This window comes from Struthio camelus, chromosome 10, assembly GCF_040807025.1.
Source record: "Struthio camelus isolate bStrCam1 chromosome 10, bStrCam1.hap1, whole genome shotgun sequence".
In the NCBI taxonomy this organism is placed as follows: Eukaryota; Metazoa; Chordata; class Aves; order Struthioniformes; family Struthionidae; genus Struthio; species Struthio camelus.
In genome coordinates, this window is record NC_090951.1 from 10,703,673 (window position 1) to 10,726,255 (window position 22,583).

Sequence of the window (22,583 nt, forward strand, 5' to 3'; positions counted from 1 at the left end):
TACTCAAAGATTTTCATGATTATAATTGAAGTATTATCCAAAAGCAAAGTTACCATACAAGCAGGAGAGAACCTCTCTGACCATGTGCACCTGAAACCATGGCAGGCACTGAAAGGTGTGATTTATTTCCGCTTCTGTTCCATGCAGTATCCAACAGAGAATTCAAGGCTCTAGAGCTATCATAGTGCTGCTTTTCAATTTATATATACATATGGAGAGGCTCCGAGACTCACTTCCATAATCGACATCTGACAGTTATTCGTCTCTGACTTTCAATGTGCATAGCCATCCACAATCCCTCTTGAAAATGAGGCAGATTAAAAATAGTATCGGGGCACTTAACAAAAGCACACGGGAGGGGTATTTTTAATTATGTCCCTACATTAAAAGAAAACAAAAAAGCTTTATCTTCTTTTAAAAAAAGTAATGAAATAATAAAACACTAGCAATTAACAATATGACTTTCAACAAGCAACACTACAGGTAGAAACAACAGATTAATGCCACTATGAAACTAAAAACAGGGAAGAATCCGCTACTGGTGAAAGATATATTGCTGCAGACTGCACTTAAGAAGAAAATTAGAAGTAAAAGCCTCACTCAGCTGCAAATATTCTTTCCAGGGAAAGGGGAGAGTATGAACAGAGTTTTGACTAATATAACACAGTTGTATTTTTGTTTCCCTTTCCCTTCCTTTCCCTTTGCATTTTTAAGTGCACATAGATCAGAACTGTTACTGGACACATAAGGCAACTAAGGCACACAGCAACAATATAAATGGAAGTAAATATTCCTTTTCAGTAAAAGTTTCCAGTGAGCCTCAAATCAACTTATCTTCCACACTAAACCCTTTCTTGAAGCTCCACTTTTTCAAGCATGTGTTATACCAAGCACTGAAAATTGAGAGGCTTCTGCTGGCCAAACACAAGGAGTGAATTACAGAAACCACTGAAAAAAATTGATACTAGCAAAACTAAGTACACAGTTAAGAGTATTCAGAAGGTTCTTACATAGCTAGTTTTATATGGCCATTAAAAACAAGCTGAGAGCAAGTCGGCTAATTAACGAAAGATAATCAGAAGTGAAGAGGGCTTGCATAGAGAGAGATGTTTGGAAACGTGCTCTGGAAGAATACTGAATAAAAATAACTAGATTGTTAATTGAAGATAATTGTATACTAAATAATTCCTCTTGGCCAGCAATATTTATTCCATGTTACAAGCAGCCTTAGCAAGCTTGCTGCAGTGAGGTGTTCAAAGTCATTCCAATTTGGACTGTTCAGGCCCAGAAAATGGACTTTTAACAAGCAGCAAATTAAAGTGTCAAGACCAATCATATAAACTCGTGTTTACAAGATTGTTATTATTTCTGTTTCCAGATCCAAGAAGGTTTGTCTTTCAAAAATTGCTGTGCTTCATTTTCACCATAAAGAAAAGGTACCAGATAATAACACCAAGGTTTTCTTGACACCTCAATTTAAAGTGCAAAATGATTCATGACTCTCAAATCTTTCAGATTCAATTTCAGCAAAGCACTATGCTTTAAGCTATGGGATAGGCATCTGCATTTTGAAAAAGAATATTTAGTTGTCTGTCACAGAGGGGAGATGGTGGGGGGGATAACCTTCATATCATGTTGTTTATAGTTGTCATTTTTACTGGGTCATTTTACTGTACTCAAAGTTTTGCTAGTATATTCATTTGCCATGCAAAAGCAGGAAGCACCATAGGTACAAATCCCAATTCACACGCACGAGATGAACACAGATGTCAGAAAATCCTGAAGAAAATTAGGCCAATAACATGTCCTACAACATGTCCTGTGACTGTTTTATGGTAATTCACAGACAGTCACAAGGCCATACGTTGGCCCCTAAGTACATAAAGAACAACTTGCCCATCACTAGAACCCTTTGAAATGGCATCCTTCTTCCCTTCAGATGTCATGTGTAGATGAGAATAAGAAATATCTTGCTGGACTTTATCTGAAGTCTATTCTGATCAAAGAATACCATTTGAGCTATACTGAGCAGCGTATCAAGATCTTCCTGCCCTTTTTTCTGAAGCAGTTAAGTGATTGGGATAGGATGAAAAATGATAAACATCATACTCTTGTGAATACACGCATGTTAAGGACTAATGTTTATATAACACGATCTCTGTGCTACAGAAAAAAAAAGGACTACTCTGTTCTCTGCCAGATCACACTACAATGTTCATTGACGTGATATGCAACATCACTTCAATGCGTGATTAGCTTCTAGTAGGTAAAAGGTTAACAGCTTGTTACTAATAGTTTTGATTTCCATCTTTGCTACACAAAGGTACATGCAAAAGAATATCTCGCTTTGATAGGGACTTTGTCTTTGGCTTGTGCTGCTCATTTATGTATAAAATTATATACTTACTTTAGAGGAGGTAAATCGAAGAAATGCACTTTGCAGTTGGTTATGGTGGTGATAACATTTACAGCACGTCTTACAAAAACATACAAGTGAGTCAGAAGCTTTTATTAACATCTCACTAAAAAGAAAACCATCCCTAGCAAGCAATCTATTTCTCTTTGAATAGGCAGGTAAAAAGATACTATGATTTTACTGCTGCTACTTCCCTTAACGGTAAGCAGCTCTGCTGAAGGCGGAAAACTTTCAGCACAGTTTCTCTACCTCCCAGCTGTTTGCATAATGCTATTCCTTCACAAGAAAAGAGTTATTTTGTATCGTTTCATTTTCTTTATTTCAAATCTGTACATGCAAATCCTACAAGGGCTGAGGTAGTCACTGAAGATAAGATGAGCAATACATGATGGGACAGATTTAATATTTTTATGTAACTGAACCCCACATTATTCTTTTTACCTACAGCTTGTTTTGCCTGCCTTTTACTACTTCTGCAGGGAATAAGATATAGAAAAATGCTATTGTGGCTTGTGATGAGCATATTCCATTTCATTTCTTACCACATGAACTTTTGGAAGTTTATTGTAGACTTCCATTTTGTTTGTATTTTACAGCACCTAGCCTACCCAATCCAGACTTAGGATTTCTAGACACTGTAATAACACTCATAACCGTGGCTACGAGTACACTTAGTTAAGAATTTTAAAGCTCTTAAGTCATAGCTTCCCAGCACTGTATTTTTCATCCAGGGAGTTTAAACATTTAAAATGTTAATTAAGCTACACAACATGCCTATTTAACTAATTCCAGAGATAGAAAAATTGGGACAAGAAGGTCAAGTAAGTCTATAGCAGAGATAGAAGTAAAACGCAAGACTCAAATCCCTTGCATTAATCACACAATCCCAAACACACTGTCTAACGTTAAAGGTATTATATTTAGTTCAGGCAAAGATAATTCAGAGACTTGCAGAATAAGCCACAAAACATCTTTATGTCAATTCTTACTTAAGGCCTTTTAATTAGCAGGTCAGCAACATAATAAACCACAATGGCTCCCTTAGTATCTATCAAGTCAGTGAGTAGAGCAGATTGGGAAGTTTTTTCTTTTAGCAAAACTATAATTATGTTCTAATTCCGGGTACTAACATTTCTTCCATTTTGATTTACTGAAAGGTAAGGCTAGATCCGGTAAATAATTTGCAAAGGGAAATCATAAGGTTGTACTTCCAGGTTTGCAAATTGACTTCACTTCAACTAAAGTGACGCGACAGGCCATAATGAGAAGGGGATGTTAGAGGCAGCTGCTGCATTTTACCCACATACCTGTTCATCCCAGGCTCCAGGAGGAAAACCTGTACCTTCCTGTGAGATGAAGTGCTGGAACAAAAAGCCTGACTATGCAAGGGGGCTGAGTGCCTCACCTACCCCTGAGGTTAGTGAGGGCTGAGACACTCAGCAGCTTGCAAGATTGAGCCCAAAAGCATTACTAAGTCAGGATCACAGGAAAAAAATAGTTCCAGCTCTGAGACTTTCTGAGGAATCACATTGTCTTATTGAAACAGCAACGAACCTTGGGGAAGTTGAATTTCTATTGCTACAATGCCTGCTGAGGAGGTCTGAATGACATCAATTAAGAAGAAACTTGGCAGAACGTAATCTGTTAGTTTTATGCCATTTACTTCCATTCTCTCAGCAATGCCAACTGCCAGCATTTGAACTGTTTAAGTTCTCTTTTTCTCCTTCCTTCTCTTCTGCACAGGATTGCAAAAGCTTAAGTTGTAAAAGGAAGACTCAGCAGCCATTGTCACTCCAGCCTTCAGTGGGGCTTTCCCTATGCCAAAAAATGTCACTGGCATCACTGTTATTAAGTTTCAGGAGCATGCTATTAATCCCAGCACATCTGTTATTGCCAAGATGCTTGCGTGCTTGTATGCTAGCTCTCTTCTCCTCTGCCGTATCTCCGTACTCCACGGGCATATTTACGCATATGTATTTGCCCTTGCCCTGAAAGATCATCACTTACAGCACACAGTGAGTAGAACTGCTGAAAAACATGCTAAAAAGACCCAACCGCACAGCGCACAAAAAGTGGGGATAGATATAATTCCAATAAATCATCCTCCTTAAGGAGATTGGGACAACTTCATTTGGCTTCATTTGGCTTCTCTGCCTATTTCAGGGGGCTACAAGAAAAGCAGCTTCAGGTACACCTGCAGATAGGACCTAAACAACAACCATAAAGTATAACATAAAAAACAGGAAAAAAGTTTCTAGGATAGTCATGGTCAGCCTGATATTGCAGCAAAATACCATGTCATATTTGCAAATTATGGGTATCCACTAGTCTGCAAAAAACATTTCATGTGATGATGGTTTGTCACCCTCACCTTCTCCAGGTGCTCACTCTGAAAATGGCTGCTGCTGCTCAGGGCACACAGGCTGATAAACCCTCACTCATCAGGCCATGATTTTCAGCAATATTAATCCTGATTTAAGCTTAAAAATACCTTTTCACTAAGCTGACTGTTTTATCTGTTAGAGGCAGGAAAAATAAGGAACTGAGTAAGATACATATTTAAGTGGTTTTAAAAACTTTACAAAAGTAAGTGTATTTTTTACCACTGTTATTTCTGAAGATTGTTCATTTATTTCTTCCTGGGTATTTCTCATTTTCATCCTAGTTCCGAGCACTTTTTTCTTCCTTTTTCCTACCTTTTTCTTCCTATCTCTTCCCAAGTTCTGTTTTCTCTTTTTGTCATTTCAAAAGGTTGTTTGGTTCCCCCCCACCACCCTTCTTTCCCTTGCTTTCTCCTCCACATGTTCCTTAATCAACTGGATGAGACTTCTCATCCATCCAGCATCCACACATCTTTATTTGTCTCTTCCTTCACCTTCTTGGCCACCGATCAAAACCACTTATGAGAAATGCTTAAATTGCACTAGACATTCCCAAAACATTTTATATAAACATTACATTCCCTATTTTGATTCTGAATCTCTCACTGTTTCCTTCTTTCTCTCTCAACTAAAATGATTCGCATTTCCCTATTATCTCCATCTTCTTTATCTATTTGTATTTCTCAGATAAATTAATTGGGACTAGACTGAAAACTCAAACTGTGTAGACTTTGGGCTAGATAAAACAGATTTTGAAGGGAAAGATTTACTATTGTGCAAGTCGCTGTCTCGAACCTCAGAAGACTTCACCCAATTTTACGTACACATAAAGTAACCTTGAGGAAACAGTTTTTTCTTCAGAATTTGCCTTTAGGGCTTTGTTTTCAGTAAGATGACCGAGAGTCTCGAACCACTTCTTAGCGAATAGAAGATAAACATACTTCAGAGTCTACCTGGTGCCACCGAAGACACGAGGTATTTATCCAATTCTTGTTCAGTGTTCATTTAAGCCACATACTTCTCTGAGATACTGGCTGGAAATATTCCAATTCTATAGAGACACTGTTTAAACTCCTTTACTTCTAAAGGGAGGAAATAAAACGTGTGCCATCACGTACACAGGATAGGCAGAATAAAATAGCCCTCTACTGGGCTTAAAGTATGCAGGAGACTCCAGTGAACATCACTGCAAGCAGTTTTCATCAAGGTTGTTACAGTGAAGGAAAAGATACAAAGGTTAGTATTAGAGGAGTTCTTATGTTGGCCTTGTACCAAAAAACATGTTCCTGTATGATAGAAGGTTTAACAACCTGCAGTGAAAAACAGAAAACAGACCCTAGGCTCAGTTTTGAAATATTCAAAGCACACAGTATTTTCTCTTACACATAACGATTGTTGTTACAGTTAATTCTGAGCACTAGGAGATTAAAAGCAAAAATATCTGGACACAGTAGTATTTGGCTTTTCTGTGGATTGGAATGGTTCGTGTTGACATAATTGCTGCTGAAATCTACTCCTCAGCAGCACACACATTCAATATAATGCAAGAGCCAAGGGAATAAAATGAACAAGGGAGCCAGATATCTTGGGTCAGGTGGGTGGCCAAGTAAGAAACTGTTCCTGAGAGCAGATCACAGGAGCCTGTCATCATCCTCATCTCCAGTGAGTTTCCTGTGCAGGAAAAGGCAAGGGGTACCACAACTACCCACCTGCTTCAGCACTCCTTCCCACATGTGCCCTCACACCCACAGGTCTGCGAGCTTAGAGCACGCACGAGGACTTCCACTAGCTCAACTTTCCTCCTCCGTGCCAGAAGTAAAAAGCGTCTCACAGAGATAAAAGGGTGTGTATTACTGCTCACAAAATTGAGAAACACTCAGCTCTTGCTTTATTGCTCCTACAATGACAAATTACATGTTAACTTCTAGAAGGCTAAATTTTATACAGTTCTGTTTCACAGAGCTAACCTGCTTGAAAAGCTGTCAAAATGCATCAATAACTTACCATTATCTACCCTGCAGGAAGTACCAAGATACTCCTTGAGAAGCTAGCATTGTAATACAAGGTATCCTTCAGGTGAGTTAGGAAAAAAAAAAATGCCTTTTAGGACACAGCTTTTATAGCACCAACCCTTGAATTATTATTCAACAGAAACCATTAATACAAAGCAGAATTTAACCTGCAATTTGTAGGACAGAGAATCCATCTCCCATTATTTAAAAGTCCATCTAGCGCAATTTAACTAACCAATCATCTTCTGTCATCAGTTCTGGTACATGCAGATTCATCTTTCCACTCACAAAAATTTAAATCTAGACACATTTTTACTCATCTTTAAGAGAGCCTCCCAAACAAGGATTTACTTCAGAGTCAATAAGACTATAGTGTTAATCCAATTTCACAGATGCAGAGGACCAATTCATTACCCCCAGGGAAAAGTGCTTTTCCAGCCTAATGATGATGAACAAAATAAGCAGCAATCTCAATTGCCAATCATTAAAAATGTTTAGCCTTAGTAGCTAATTAATAATATCGACTTGTGATATCATAAGACTATATCGCAATGTTGTTAAAATTTAGTCTTTTTTTAAGGCAAAAGTCAATAAATAGCAAAATAGCCTCCATATTTTCACGGCTTTGATTACAGAAAGGCATGCATGTGAAGTAGAAAATGGAGTGCAAACATTTCTTAGAGAATGTAAGATTTATAGAACTATAGACATATAGATTTCTAGTGCTTGCAGCCAGATAACACCTCCAGATAGGACTGGTAGAAGTCTGTGGCAGAGCTCATCCACAACAAAGTCCCATGAATTTCATCACCATTATGCATTAGCTCACATACTTGGCAGCACTGTCATCATCATTATCACAGTGGTATCTCATAAACACAAAATGCAATCATTTCTTGAAAGAATGTATAGGCTAAAGCCAATATTGTCTCTGTCAAATCAGGGCCTTCCACTTTTTACCAACAGAAAGTTTTCCAGCAGCCCTCTCTGCAACATATTTGCGCTCTTCCATGCCCAGCTTGTGTTCCCTCAGTCCCGAGGAACATAATAGCTCCCTCAGACGGTAAATAAGAGACATCACTTAAGATATAGTCTGTTCAGGTAATTTCATAAAACTATCACAGAAGATTCCTATTACTGCAGGTAGATAATAGTAGAAAAACAAAGGAAAATAACCATCAAGGAACTTTTATAAAGCAAACAGATTTTATCCTCTGTTAACTAAGAGTTTCCTAAACAGGGTAACTGAAGACACATTCACTCGCACACTGTGTGACTCGGAGAATTTTTTTTCCTCCCCCTTCTCCTTTCTCTCGTCCCTTAAAATAATGTTTTACATAGTATTTTTTTCCCCAATATATCCCTATGACCCAGAACTCAAATTCCCAATGAAAGCATGAAGGAGAAAAAGCACAAGGGAAGGAAAGATACTGCTGCTGTGTATATTGCTGACAATCTATATGTGAATAAGAAACAAAACCTAGCAAAAATATTCCATAGTAATCTGATTACTGATCAGATTTCCTACAAGGAGAGTGAGCCATTGTCTCCGTTTAGATTAGCTGTTTAATAACCTGTTAGGAATATATTATACAGATACCCAGATAGAAAGAACTGGATTACAACAAGCTTAAATACAAAACAGTCATTTCTCTGCTGCAATATGCAACGTGCACATTGTGATACAAGCTTTCTACCACTGTTTTTAGTCATTAAGCTTCATCTTGTACAATTTTTGTAGAGCTTTCTACTGACATGAAGAATATATTATGTAAACTATGTGTGGATTTGATGGGGGGAAGGAAGGGGAGAGCTGAAGGTTGCGTGAAGGTAATTTTATGAAAAAAACGCAGCATTCCTGTGAAAGGAAGAATGTCTCATAGCTACAGCAATGGTTCATTTTGATTTTTGTAAAAGCTATCAGTCAAAAGCCAGTAGAATTTTTTAAATGTATGACTTGGTAAGATTTCATTACCGCCAAAAATACCAATCTCCTCAGCTGATGAATTGTCCCTGACAATTTATAGATACATTTAGAGGAAGTTTGCTGCCACCATTTTTTATGCCAAACGTATTTCGTCTCTTACCAAATATAAGCTGAAAATCCCATCCAATATTTCTTACCAGTGAAGTCGTTCATTATGCATAGCACTGCTTTGGTACTAGATGCTTCTTGTAACCCTGAAAGAAACAGATGTCGAATAGATTATATTCTGAGACTGAGTTTCGATACTACTTCAGACAAAGTGATAACACTGCAAGAATATATTTGCTATATTAACTCCCCATACAGTTTGTGGCTACTTGAGAATACAGCAACGCCCTCAGAGTTGTAACGCTTGTGAACACTTGAACCCTTGTGAAACACGTCTGACGCAGTGTAGCAGCACTAGCTGCTTGTGCGACCACGGATATCACTGATAGTCCACATACACTATTTTAATACAGACGAAGGCTGGCTGCTAATAATGAATCTTTTCACAAACGTTTATAGTGTAGAAATTCAACATCTATCTAGAGATGCATCACGCTGTCCTTTCCTACCTAACTGAGCCAAAGTGTACTAAGACTTCCATTATAAGGATTGATGGGTGGGGGATGTTCCTTAAAAGCTGAAGCCCTGACTTTTATAGCTAGTGTCTGACCTTGTAAACATAAGTTTTGTACTTGCCAATAAGAGCCCAAAGTTTTGTCCCCATGATTAACTGCACAGTTGATTCATAACACTGAGCCAACTCATTAACCAGGCCCAAAGCTAAACATTTGAAACAGCCCAACCAAACATCTATAAGTTACGCCTGCAGTTAATTGTGGGTGTAAATCTGGGTCTCCAAAATGGGAAGCCAGAACTTATAAGCAGTGTTAGGAACTAAAGCCAGTCTCACGGCTGCACTGAAACCCACAGCACACCCAGGAAAAAAGGAGTCACTTGCGATAAACAAACATCCCATAGTGAAGTGAGCAGTTACTGTTTCCATACAGGATCTGATTCTACCAGGAAACAGAAAAAAATTGGTCTGAATATTTAACTCACTGACTGTGCTTACAGTATGTTTTAAATATTTATATGTTTATCATATCAATATGTTTTTATTAAATATCACTTTTCTGCTTTAAGCTTTTATTGTTTCCAATTTCCACTTTTCAGAGACATTTCTATATAGCTTTAGAAAGCTGAGCTGGCTGGTCTCAATAATTGTCATCTTTTTCTTTTCCTTTATTTTTTCTCCCAAGAAAAATCAACATACTTTCTTTTAAATACGAATTTAAAAGCAAACAACTCTAAAGTAAGTAAGAACAAAGACATTCCTATTCTTTTCTTTATAAAGTAAGGATTTATGAAATTGCTCCAGAGGATATTAATTATATATGCCAAGTGATATATTTTATTTTTCTGTGTATGGAGAGACATGGAACTTAAATGCTACCTGAAATGTTTTTAAAAATAAAAATAAAAAATGTTAGGATTCAATGAAGAAGAAAGTATGGAGTATTTATATTGTCTTGCAGATGGTTACAGCACTATGACACAGAAATACATGCTTAAAATATAAGAACATGTACAAGGAAGCAGAGAATTCTTTGATTCACACTCAAATTATTTCACCATTGTGAAACCACTTAAGGATCGATTTTCACCACTAGGCTGATGGACCATGTGAAATCTCCCCGTACAGAGGTGGCAGGCTAGGCGAGAAGCAGGAACTGGTTAAAGAGCTGCAGCAACAGCAAGATGAGGAACAAGAAGTTTTGCAGTTTCAGAACTAGATGTTACGGGCACACAGTTGGAAAACGCAAGCAAGCCAGCCGCTGCGAGGGACCCGCCGCTGAACTGCATTGCTTCTGAATTAAAGCATGGCAATACCTCCTTACCCCAGATTACTCAACCAGCTTCTCTTTCTTTAAATACCTTTGATGAGCTACCAGAGGAGAGCCAAGGCACTACTATTCTTTATGCCTACTTGCCCAAAAATAGATAGGGAAAAACACTGACTATGCAGTCAAAAAGTCCAAGTCACTATTTTAACATAATCAAGTATCAGAAGGAGAGCAAATTAAGTTAGAAAAAAATGCCAATAAATTGATAATCAACAGCAAAACTCAACTAACAACTCTGCCATAATTATTATGAATGAGATGGAGTGGTATTCTCAAGAGATGAGAAAAATTTCAAGTTTGCAAATGGAATAACAACAAGGTAATTATCAATGCTGAGACACCCTAACTGTCTCGGGCTAAGGAAAAATACAGAAATAGTGTGGTTTATTTCAAATTCTGAAATAAATAGGTAATATTTCCCAATATATTCCTTCTAGTGAGGAAAAAAAAAAACCAAAAAACAAAACCCAAAATCACAAAGTTAAAAGAGCTAAAAGATACACGTAGGTGAAAGCAAGAATAAACTAAAGCTGAATAGACAAATTCTTATTCACAGCACCCTGAAGTTCTTACAGTAACACGGAGTCCTATTAAAATGGACGATCAGCATCAAAGAGAAGGAGTGGAGCTTAGAAAAGGTGCACAGAGAAAAGCTGCACCTCTCGAAGGAATTCTTGCCAATGAGACGGCAGCTGTCTCCACTGCCTTTACTGTCCCCGTACTTAATAAAATGTATGGAAGTTATTACCTTGCAAATAGTGATATTTTAATTACGTGATTCTATCACATGATGTTTTTTCTTACAACACTGCGAACAAATTTAAAATGCCACATTCAGAAAAGAAAGACAAGGAGAATTACACATTCATGGAAGACTGCTATTTTCCTTCAGAGATCATAACATTTATTTCTTCTCCTCTTCAGCAGCTGTTTTCACTCTTCGATAAAGAAGGTGAACACTGTGTAGATTATCAGTCCTGTGCTCCTTATACAGCCAGTACTCCCATCAGCTCTTGCAAATCCATGACCCTTGTGGGACAAACATAAAAGCAAAGCATGAAGTGCAGAACTGAAGGTAGCCGACAGTCAGACCAGGATCGTCAAATAGATATTAACCATGGGCCGAGAATTACAGCAACAACTAGGCTCACATTCAAAAGAAACACCAGACAATAAAACTGGCAGGTTAAGAAACAACAGAAAAGCAAAATTAAAACAGTTTTTTCCCCCCAGGTTGCTTCTCTAATGGGTTATTTTCCATATCGCACACAGAACAGCATGAACTATTCCCTTTCTGATTGAGATGTCATTTTTCCTCTGTCTGAATAATGAGCATCTGATCCATGCGCGTTACAGAGGTCTGCATCAGAGCGAAACACCAGATTGCTCTCGTGCCTGCAAATCAGACAGTGCTGGCTAGAGCATGTTACAAAGGTGTTAGGCAAAATTTCAGCGTTCAGACATAGTTTGCTCACAAGTCAAGATATTATGCAGAGGCAGGCAGAATTGTTTGTCACCTCCCCCTTTTAGAAAGCAATGAAAATTTGAGAAGTAAAAATAGCCTCTGAACGGTAAGAACAAGAAGATACTGCCTTAGCAAGAATGCAGAATAACTACAGTTTCTCAAATGTTGCATAGATTAAAAGAAAAAAAAAACACAAAAAACCCACACAAACAAACAAAAACACATTTTCCCTTGTTCACCTATTGTGAAGAAGGAACGAAACAAAAAAAAATGAAGAAATGGGAAAATGACTGGTTTTGGCATCGAGAGCATCACTAGGTTAAACAGCTCAGTTGCTGCTCCCCGCTCAGCTGCGCAGTGCGTTGTCTCGCCATCCTCGGAGCCGAAGGCTGAGTAGGAAATTTGCCTTCCGAGAGACAGAAACATCCTAACTCACTGCTCCGTTTCCCATCTGCACAGCCTAACAAACGTCCTCTTTGCCCTGGCACTTGGCTCCCTCACTACTTCCTCAGCTATACAAGCAAATTTACAATTGCAAACCCACAATGATCAATATCTTTATTTTGCCCTGATTTTAGCATCCTTTTGCTGGCAGTCTGAGCACATTACTACCCACTAAAATATACAGGTAAAAGAACTAAGAATATATTGCCACTTACAGTTATATACATTCATCCCTAACAATTTTTTTTTGCCTGAAGCGCAGTAAAATTTTCAGAATTATATTTCTGTCTAAGGGACTGACCCTAAGAAGCAGCAAGCATGCACAACTCCCCATTTTTACGGTTGCAAGAACAACTAGCTAGATAGTCAAAAATAACTGGGAAACCAGTGAGGCAAAATGAACAGGCCCCTGTACAGTGTGAAAGAAATTCATATTCTTTCACAATAATTTTGTTTCCCCTTATTCCCATGTGGAGGTCCCAGCACTGCTGTTCAAGAGCTGGATGCCGGTCCCTCTTTTTGCATGGGATGCTTCCAACCATTTCACCAGGCTACCTGACGAGGTTGAAGCCACGCTCCCTTGCTGACTCTAAGGAGCAGACTGGTTTCAAAGGGTGTACGCATCCCTTTCTGGCTTTACTGGATACTATAGTGGATCCTCCTGCACATGTGCGCACCACTCAACCACCTGGTAATTGCAACTGATAACAAGCAGGCAAGTGTGACCATCCAGTGCATTCAGCTGTTCAGCAGAAAAAGCCCTAAAAAAAGGGAGCTGATCCAGAGAGCAGAGAATGGGCTATGGGCCACGTGCAATGCTGTGGGCTCCAGACCCTGGCAGCCAGGGGTTGGCCTCCCTTGCTCTGGAAATACAGTTTTCACTCACACATGCTGGCTCTCAGATTTCAGAAGCAACAGAAAGCACAGAGAGGCTGCACAGGGGCAAAGGGAGAGGGAAAGGATTGGGGCACCCTGGAAAGGGAGCAGACGAAGAGCAGTTACTGCCTTCTGAGCACAAACTCTGCTCTTTATAACCCATCCACTTGGCAGAGTAAAGTGGTGAATCACACGTAAAATGATTTTCCTTCCTGATTCACAGTCTCGTATCTTCTTTTTTTTCTCTTTCTTCTCTTTTGTAAATGCAACCCTATCCCGGCAGCTTGGAAGTGTGCAGTGCAAGTGTGACTTTGCCTGTACTCGACCCATTGCACTGACAGGCCCGTGCCAGACTGCTGCTCCAGTGGGCGATACAACAAGCACAGAATAGCCTCCTAATACACCTTTAAACCCAACTCTTTTTCACTTCAGCATAACAGTTTGAGGGAGCTGACCACACACAACCTACACATTCGTATTGCACTGTCACTTAAAACCTTGAACGGGTTGGGCATGTCATGTAAGAACAGGCACAACGCAGGGTCACTAGACACTGACCTAGTCAAATGGGTGCTCACACAGGGCAGCACTCTGAACTGAAATGCAGTGGTTTTCTATGCAAGCCTAGGTATATTTGCCACAGCTATGCTATACTCTGTAACAAGTGAACTATAAGTCTCGGGGATCCGGAAACAGTACTCTGAATGACTCTTCATAAGCAGTTTGGAGTGTCAGAACAGGTAACTAAGCATAGGGTTGCGCTGCGAATTATAGAGATGCTTCACCTCACACACACATGCACTGCGGCCGTGGCCAGAAGGCATCTCATTCACCGAGCACACCCACAGCTGGGCCAAAACCCCCTGGATACGTCAAAGTTAATTCATCCACACACGTGCCATACACAAGCCCTGGCTTTGAGACATCTCTACTTGCTCCAGCCAGGTACAACATGTCATCCAGAAGTCCCACCACAGACAAGAGACCTCAAAGCTGTCCACACACAGCTTCCAGGTGCAGGAAGAGGAGCGCGCCAGGAAAAGCAGGCACAGGGCAGCCTCACGTCTGCAGCTGGGCCCCCAGTCCAGCCGAACCACCACCCAGAGAGCCATTGCTGCAGTCATTTCAGGCCAAGGGAAGATTGAAAGCACGCACAGCAGGGCTTGGGGATCTGGGTACAGCAGAGTAAGCACAAATCAGCTACAACAGCTCCACCGGGGTTGTGTGACAACCTTACCAACTGCAAGACTGAATACCTATGCATGAAGGCACACTCCAGAGAAACTACAAGGCGTCCCCTCTGCTAACTTGCTCAAGCATGTTACATTGCTGCTGGTTCAGTTCTTCCTCCCTTCTGAAGAAAAAGAAAAGGGGGGGGGGAACCCACCACAAACCACACACAACCTCCTCCCCCCTTTCTTTTTCCTTTCCCTCTCCCTACAAACGATCCATCACAGCTTCTTTCCAGGTGTTACTGATTCCTTCTGGATAGATGAGGAAGTCCGTCCCTGCTCTGGCCTTTAGAAAAAAAAAGAAATTTGCTTTTCTCTTTTTTCCTTGTATTAAACATGTATTTTTCCACTTCACCTGGGGACCTCCAGGCAGGCATTAGTCATATAAGTACAAGATACTCCCAAATGCAGCTGAAATCAATGGGGCAGCAAGAAGGCTTCCCTCTCTGCAACCAATTGAGTGAGTAGTTTTTTCTGCCAGTAATACCACATATAAACTACCTTACCTGACTGGCTGATTATTAACCTTTTAAGTCCATATTCTCTTTAGTTTATTCTGAAGTTTATCTTTGTTTTCCCTACTTTTCAGCTGACTCTCCCCAATGTACCTTGAGGAGACCACTGAACTGTGGCAGTTCCTGCCCTCCAGGCTCAGAAACCCCTGAGGCCACTTGCACAGCTGCTGTAGCTCCTCCACAGTAATGCAGAAGATGCACTACAGATTTGAGGATCTTACAAGCAAGCACCAGTGGCATCTAGAGCTCCAGATCAATGGGTAAGAAGAGTTTTGTGTCTGAAAGGAATATGGATTCTTTCTTGCAATGGATTTTCCTCATCATGCATGTATGAGGATATGAAGAAAAGAGACCATCATAGTCTCTACAGATTGATCTCTTCTAGAACTAGAAAACTGTAGTAGAGGCAGTCATTCTTAATCTGGGGGATAAGATGGAGAAATAACAATTACATCCACAAAAAAAAATTTGGTACAGATGAACCCAGTATCAAAGGCAAAAAGGTATAGGACCGTGGCATTGCTTATGCAAGTATTTCTCTCACCTCCCGTTTTTAGGCAGGAGGTTTTTCTACATTAGTCTCAAAAGCTATCAAGGAGTTTGGCTGGCTGTGGATATGGCTGAAAAAAGAGGTAGGTAACAGAGCAAAACAACTTCAGAAGTGACATGCAGGGGAGTAGAGGTGTCACCACAGACCCAACAGGGCCCAGAGAAGAGTTATCTCAGGCCTAGCATCGCTTAGGTGTCTTAAAGTAGCAAGTATGCTGTTTAAATTGCTGAATTTTGTCCCTTTTCCCCTCTGTTCCTGCCATAGGAAGAAAGGTGTCAGTAAAGAAAACCTAAAGCACAGAATCCAGTCGTACCATGAAGTACACACAACTACTCTACTTTTAAACTTTTTTAATTGAGACACTCTCGTACACTCCCACAGTTAGATGAAGAGACTGGTCCAAAAGGGCACGGCAGAGTTTAATTGGCTGACACGGTGCCAGCTGACCTTTAATCAGCCGGTTCCTCAGCCAGCCAATGTTTTTTGGCATCAAAAAAGAGTGATAGTACTGAGCTATATTTAGTCACATTACATTCTCTCACCTATACGTTGTGTTTGGCCATTGAAGGACAGAATAACATACGGTCCTGATGCTATAAAATCCTGCGGCATATGTCCTCCCTTGGAATGGAGAATTGCAGTGAGTAGCAATGAGGTTCTTGTAAAGAAGACCTTCCCCTTCTGTTGTGTATGCAATAATCAGAAACAATGAAAACTGAAAATTCTTTTGCTGAAAATGATTTCTAAGAACGGATTTATAAGAACAAACCCAAACTTGCTCTAGAAGGGAATATTTCAACCCAAGTTTAAGGTACTGTTCACTATGACTTAATAATTTAAGTGCATTCAACACTCCACTTGAAATTAAAATAAAGAAAGTGTGTGAAATATGCTTAAAACTACTTGTATTTCCTTTATTAACAGCATATTTTCCATGCCTTATTTATCCTTTCTGCTGGCATATATGCTGCAGACATTGAATCAAAGTAAAGCTGCATTCTTTTATTGCCAATTTTGACTGGATCTCTGGTAATAAACCATTACAGTGACAAGTGAATATATAAAACAAATGGAATCATTGATGCTTATGTATCACAGTTCTTGAATATAATAGGTACATCCCCCCTTCTCTCATCTGAACAGGATTTTTTTTTTTAAACATAAGTTATAATTCAAAATGCTTACTTAGGCATCAAATCACGTCTTCAGCCAGCTCTTTTTGGAATTTCATGCTACAATTCATACAAAATTCAATGAAGGTAAAACCAGTGCTCATCTGTATAAGTGTTGATGCTACTTTTCTACTTAGGTACTACTTTAATTTACTTTCAACATAATGAAATTTAACAGAAAATATTTTCTGAAAAAAAATACATATCTAACAAAATTGTAGCGTGTAGGTATGATTCATTGGTCAGTTCCAGGGGGTACTTCTACATGGATCTCTGTTCACTTGGGTCTCTGCTTTAGGTTTTCTCTTAGCTTTGTAACCTCTACAGATATGATGGGCTACACACCCAGGTTTGGTCCTCACAGATTGTGGCCACATTATTGAGGTTGCCACCTTAAATCATTTGCATCATTCCAAGAGAAACATTCAATTCAATGACTTCTCACTGGAAGTTACCTGACAGTCGATAAAGAAGTCAGACAGTTCCAACCAATCACACAGAACTAGCCCTCCTACAGTAGTAAGTTGGGTCGACTCCTACCTGCACTTTTGTAAGCTTTGTAATAACCGCAACTTTCATGCAACTGTCTTAGAGGAAACTGGAACTCACGACCATCAAAATGCAAAACCTGGGCTAATTCAGGAATCAGCAGTTCCTGTTTTTTGAGACGAGTCCTTGGGAAGCCTTATTTAATATGGCCAGTCACTTCGATCCCATTCAGATCCATGGAAAAGGAGGATAGCGGTGTTCCACAGAACCATTCCCAGTACTGCCGATACCAAGGCATTACATTGGTCTTTAGCACAGAGCAGGACGCTGCAAACATCTGCAACAAGTCAAGCCTTTGTTTGTTGTCCTTAGAAATAAACACCCTACAGGATGAGATGCAGCTACAGAAGGAACAGAGTTTTCTTTTAAACTAGAACTTAAGCAGGAGTTCGTGAATTGAACAGTAAAACAAGCTGATTTAGTCTGAAAATACATAAAGCATCTACCCTCATACTGCTGAGGGAATCTGGATCATTTTCTCAGTAGCAAGTGACTAAACACTGAGAAGTATTGGACATCATTGTTTTAAAACATACACGCTTGGTAGGCAGTCATACACTTGTTTCTCTCAAAGCAAAATCACAGAAGTTAAACAACATTCCCTATTTCTGAAATTTCTTCACAGAGAGATCATATTTCCAGAACCTTCCAGTAAAAATTCACAGCTTGTAGGGCCTGTTATTGTTTTGTGTGGGTTTTTTGTTTTGTTTGTTTTTTGAATTTGCGGTAGTTTGCAATCCCCACTTAAAATCATGGAAACATTTGTTCCTCATTTCTGTTTGGTCATTTGGCAACCATTATAGTTATTTTTCTTGATAAAATAAACAAAACCACTCAACTAGATTCAACTCAAGCTGCCATTAGTTCAATGCACCACAGCAACATAACTTTTAGGGATGGTTTTCACTCATCAGTAATTGCTATTATTACAGCTCTAGCACAAAGAAGCACAAAACTACATGGACTACCGCATCAAAGCTGCTTCAGAAGATGTGTCCCATATTCCTTAACTCCGGATCAGAACTTGGGGGCTGGCAGAGGTCTGGCTCTTGACTGCATGATTAAAAATGACTGCTTTGCTTTTCAAACATAAACTTTTGTTTTTAATTATATAAATCTGTCAGGGTTTGGGGATTTATAATTATACAAACGCAGAATTAGTAAACATTTTCAGTACAAAGGATATCCGGAAATCGCTTTGTCTTTATCACATTATATCCCAGTGTGCAAGAGACAAGTCAAGTGCCCTGCTGGGCAACAGCCCCAGAGTGTAACTGATGGCTCCTGCAACGGACTCACTAGTCTGAACACAAGTCAGAGAAGTGGCAGCTACCTACAGCTTACCAGATAAAATCGTAATAACAAGTTGGCATGTTTGTGGCACAAAAGTTTTCACACACTTAAAGTGAAATAAAATATGCTGTTCCAGTTACTCCTAATAACAAATCTCATGGGGCCTAATCCTATTGCCACTAAAGCCAGTGGAAAGACTCCCACTTCTTTTAGGTAGGACCGGCCTATATTTTACAGAGACATTAGAAGTTCTTGCCCCTTTAAAAATATGTATTGTCTTCCATTTAAAAAAACCTGTTACCTTTGCGCAAAAGTCTACCTTCTTGTCATACATCATTCATCTGCAGGAAATCCTTGTCAGCATTACCAATACTTACTTCAGGAAACAACTCCTTTTTATAAACCAAAATGGACAGTTTAGCATCTTAAAAATATACCGACCCTACTGAGTCACCTATCCACCTTTCTGCAGCCAGCAAGCCAGGGATACCACAAAGGAACACTTAGGGTTAGGAATGAAGATCCTAAAGGATGGTGGAGATAACTCTATTTTAAATTACCAGGATTTTTTTAAAGTTATGCTTTTAACAACAAATTCTGAAGTCCCTTAAACTGGGACACCCTTTGAAAGTTCAGAAGTGAAAAAGCAAATGAGACAAAGTTCACATTCTCTAGCTCTTCTCCACAGCCTCAGAAACAAACAAAAAGAGTCTTAAATGTTAAACAAGCTCAGCGTTCACAGCACTGCAGCAGATGGTTATAAAGAGACAGCAAAACTCACATGAAAAGGAATTTAGAAACAGAAGAAAAGGTTCACTGCTGTTCCCATTCAAGACAAAAACATGTTTTCCCCACTCTCTTGAATATGTCGAGGTCAATGTTCATTTGGTCAGGGCTTACAGAAGTGCTCAGAGTTGGCCTTACTTAATGAAATCAATTTACCACGAACATCAGTAGCATTAAGAACTGTTTTTAAGTTTAGTGTTTTCATAACTCAGGATATAACTTAAAGTTTCCCGCATTTATGTATCCAACCTTTTTAAGCCAGTCTGATGGTTTCAAAGGAATTGACTCATGGTTTGCATAATATGTGGAGTAAGCAGTGCCACTAGCCTATCTCATTGTGTCTGAATAATGCAGAATACAGCTCTCAGGAGATTAGTGCAATCTACAAGTCACAACATCACCTAGTGATCACCATCATCCCGAGAAGTCTTTGCATGAAGAACACTTTGTTTTCCTGTATATTTTATCCTTTCTAAAGCTTCAGATTACTTCTATATGGCGCTTTTCCTCCTGAAAGGAGGTCTCCAGGCCCAAGCTTCCTGTAGGGCTTCCTTTGAAATCCACACACTGAAACTTATTCCCAGTACAAACGGGCCAATCCAAACCAGCTTGCAGACAGCAAGGCTCATCTCCTGCACTTGCCAGCCTCCTCTCTATACTTCCAGCTTCTTCCCTGGCCCTCTGCTTGCTCTACTGGTGACTTCGTGTCGCCTGCCTTGGCCCAGCTGCTGCCCCTTGGACCGAGCGCAGGCCAAGAGCTTCCTGCCTTGCCTTCCCTGCGGGAGCTTTAATGGGGGTCTTCTTCCCCTAGCTGAGGATTTTCACCGAATTTGTGGGAACTTAATTTTTCTGAAACCGCTACATCTCTGTCAGCTTCTGTGGGAGCTGACCACTGGATTCAAAAGTTATTAGCAGGCGACTGACCAAGACGCACAGCAAGCCGACAGCCCTGCTGAACAGACCTTGGTTTAGGCTTGTTTCCAGCCCAGAAGTGTGTCAACACAGAAAGTATGAAACAAGCTAGTTAAAAAAAATAACTTTAGATCCTGATCTGAATATTAATGATGCTAGGGGGTCTCCGATTCCCTAACACATGGAATTTTAAATTCCTGCAAGTGACTTAGGAGCCTTTTGCGAATGGCATCCAGGGTGACAGAAGGTTATGGTCTCTCATTTCCTCTCTCTGTACCTGCAGGAGAACAGCTGCCGTCTTCCAGCTGAGGAGCTATATTTGAATATTTGAATCTGGAGGTCAAGTCACCATCAGTGAGAACAGGAGGAAAACTGGAGAAACTGAAAGTTATACACACATTCAGTAGATAAAATAGATTTGTGCTGCCAAAATTTAAGCCTGGCACAGTATTTGAGATTTTACTTTTCACTTACTTCAACATTCTGCTTCATGAATGCTATAATATAAAAAGCAATTTAGCCTTAATTATGGTGGTTTATTTGGGTTGCTATAATTTTCCTGTCCCTTAATTCTCCCCATGTTTATAACTATCTAAGAGCTTAGGCTCTGGTAAATTTTTTATTTTTCATAATTGCCAAGCCTGAAAGGAGCAATAAGAACTCCATGCTTAGTATTTCTTTCTGCAGTCTAAAAGGCATACTGTGCCAAATATAAGCCCCTTGAAATAAGTCACTGTGGGTAGCAACATATATACTTTAACTCATGGTGTACAAAGTACTCGATAGTTTTTCAAGTCACCCACATACCTATTCATATTAAAACCTACCGCATAGCTGAACACAACTGTAATATTACTTCCATGGCAAAAGCATTTTTCTATTTTTATCCCATGTTTATTCTTTTGTTAAGAGCATACAGCTTGTTTTTTCTGCATTTTGATTCTACTGGAGCAATTCACACTTGGAGCCCCAACAGAAAGAATTGCTGCATACCACCACGGTCATGGGATGAGGCTGCCAGATGTGTGAAAGCAGCACGAGGGGCTGAAAGAACTGGATCCCTCATTCAGCAGCTTTCTCCTCCTGGAACGAGCGTGAGCTTCCACTCACTCTCCCCAGAGACCATGCAAGGAAAACAAGCAACCATTTTAGCAACAACAAATAAAATATGCCGGTTTTAGTCACAGTAACGTGCAGATTTTGCCTTAAAGATTTGAAGAGATGTTTTTTTAAAAAGTAGAGAAAACCTCAGGCAACATAAGAATATTGGAGAGATTTAGAAAGTCCTTTCAGGGGCGGCAAGATCTCAAATAAAAAATAAAACACAAAACATGAATTCACAAAATCCCCAGCTCCACTCACAAGATGGATGTTTCATCCAAGTTCCCATTTGACAGTGTAGAAGTGGACACAAAAGATACAAAATAATAATTCCCTCTGAACCAACTCAGATGTTTTGTGGATAGGCCTTTATAAAACACGAGAGAAGTTAAGGCCCAACGTGCACATCGGTCTATACAGTTGCCTGAGCCCCTCCACACAGCTTGCCGTCCGCATGGCTATATCCTACAGAAATGGCCCTTTCTGTGCCTGCTGAGCATTTTCATTTTCCCCCCATCACATATAACTTTAATTTGCAGAAGTTCTGCCCAGGGCTCTTTACTGGGCTCTCTTGCGCTACAGGATCAGAGCTAACTTCCCTCCAAGTATCTCATCGTCTGTTCTGACTTTTTCCAAGCTGCTTTTTCCGAGACCCACATCTAAAGGCGTGTGCTGCAAGGCTTCCGAAAACAACCGCACACCTAACACACAAGCTGGCTAAAAAGCCCAGATTTTGAGGCAAGTTTACAAAGGCTTCCTCTACAGGGCCTGAATCTCTGGCAAACAGCTTGCTGCAGCCTCAGCTTGCAGAGTTTATAATTGTTCTGGGAGGTGCGTTACAGAGTAATCAAAACGATAACAATTCTCAAAAACTGCGGCGGGTTGTGTGGAAAGATTAAACAGCTTGGTCTTATTCTCACTGGGAAACAGGAGACTTAGCAAACACTGAATTAACATTTTTAATATTATGAAGGGGAATTAATAACATGACAAATATGGG

General features: G+C 39.8%; 1 long non-coding RNA gene across 1 annotated transcript in view; it reads right to left on the bottom strand.

Annotated features, from left to right (window-relative positions):
* LOC104143969 (uncharacterized) overlaps positions 1 to 8,945 on the bottom strand; it is a 426,624-nt gene extending 417,679 nt beyond the window's left edge. The window contains exon 1 of the long non-coding RNA XR_011143208.1: positions 8,934 to 8,945. This is a non-coding gene — a long non-coding RNA (uncharacterized lncRNA). The remainder of the gene's footprint in view (positions 1 to 8,933) is intronic.
* Positions 8,946 to 22,583: the final 13,638 nt, after the last annotated feature.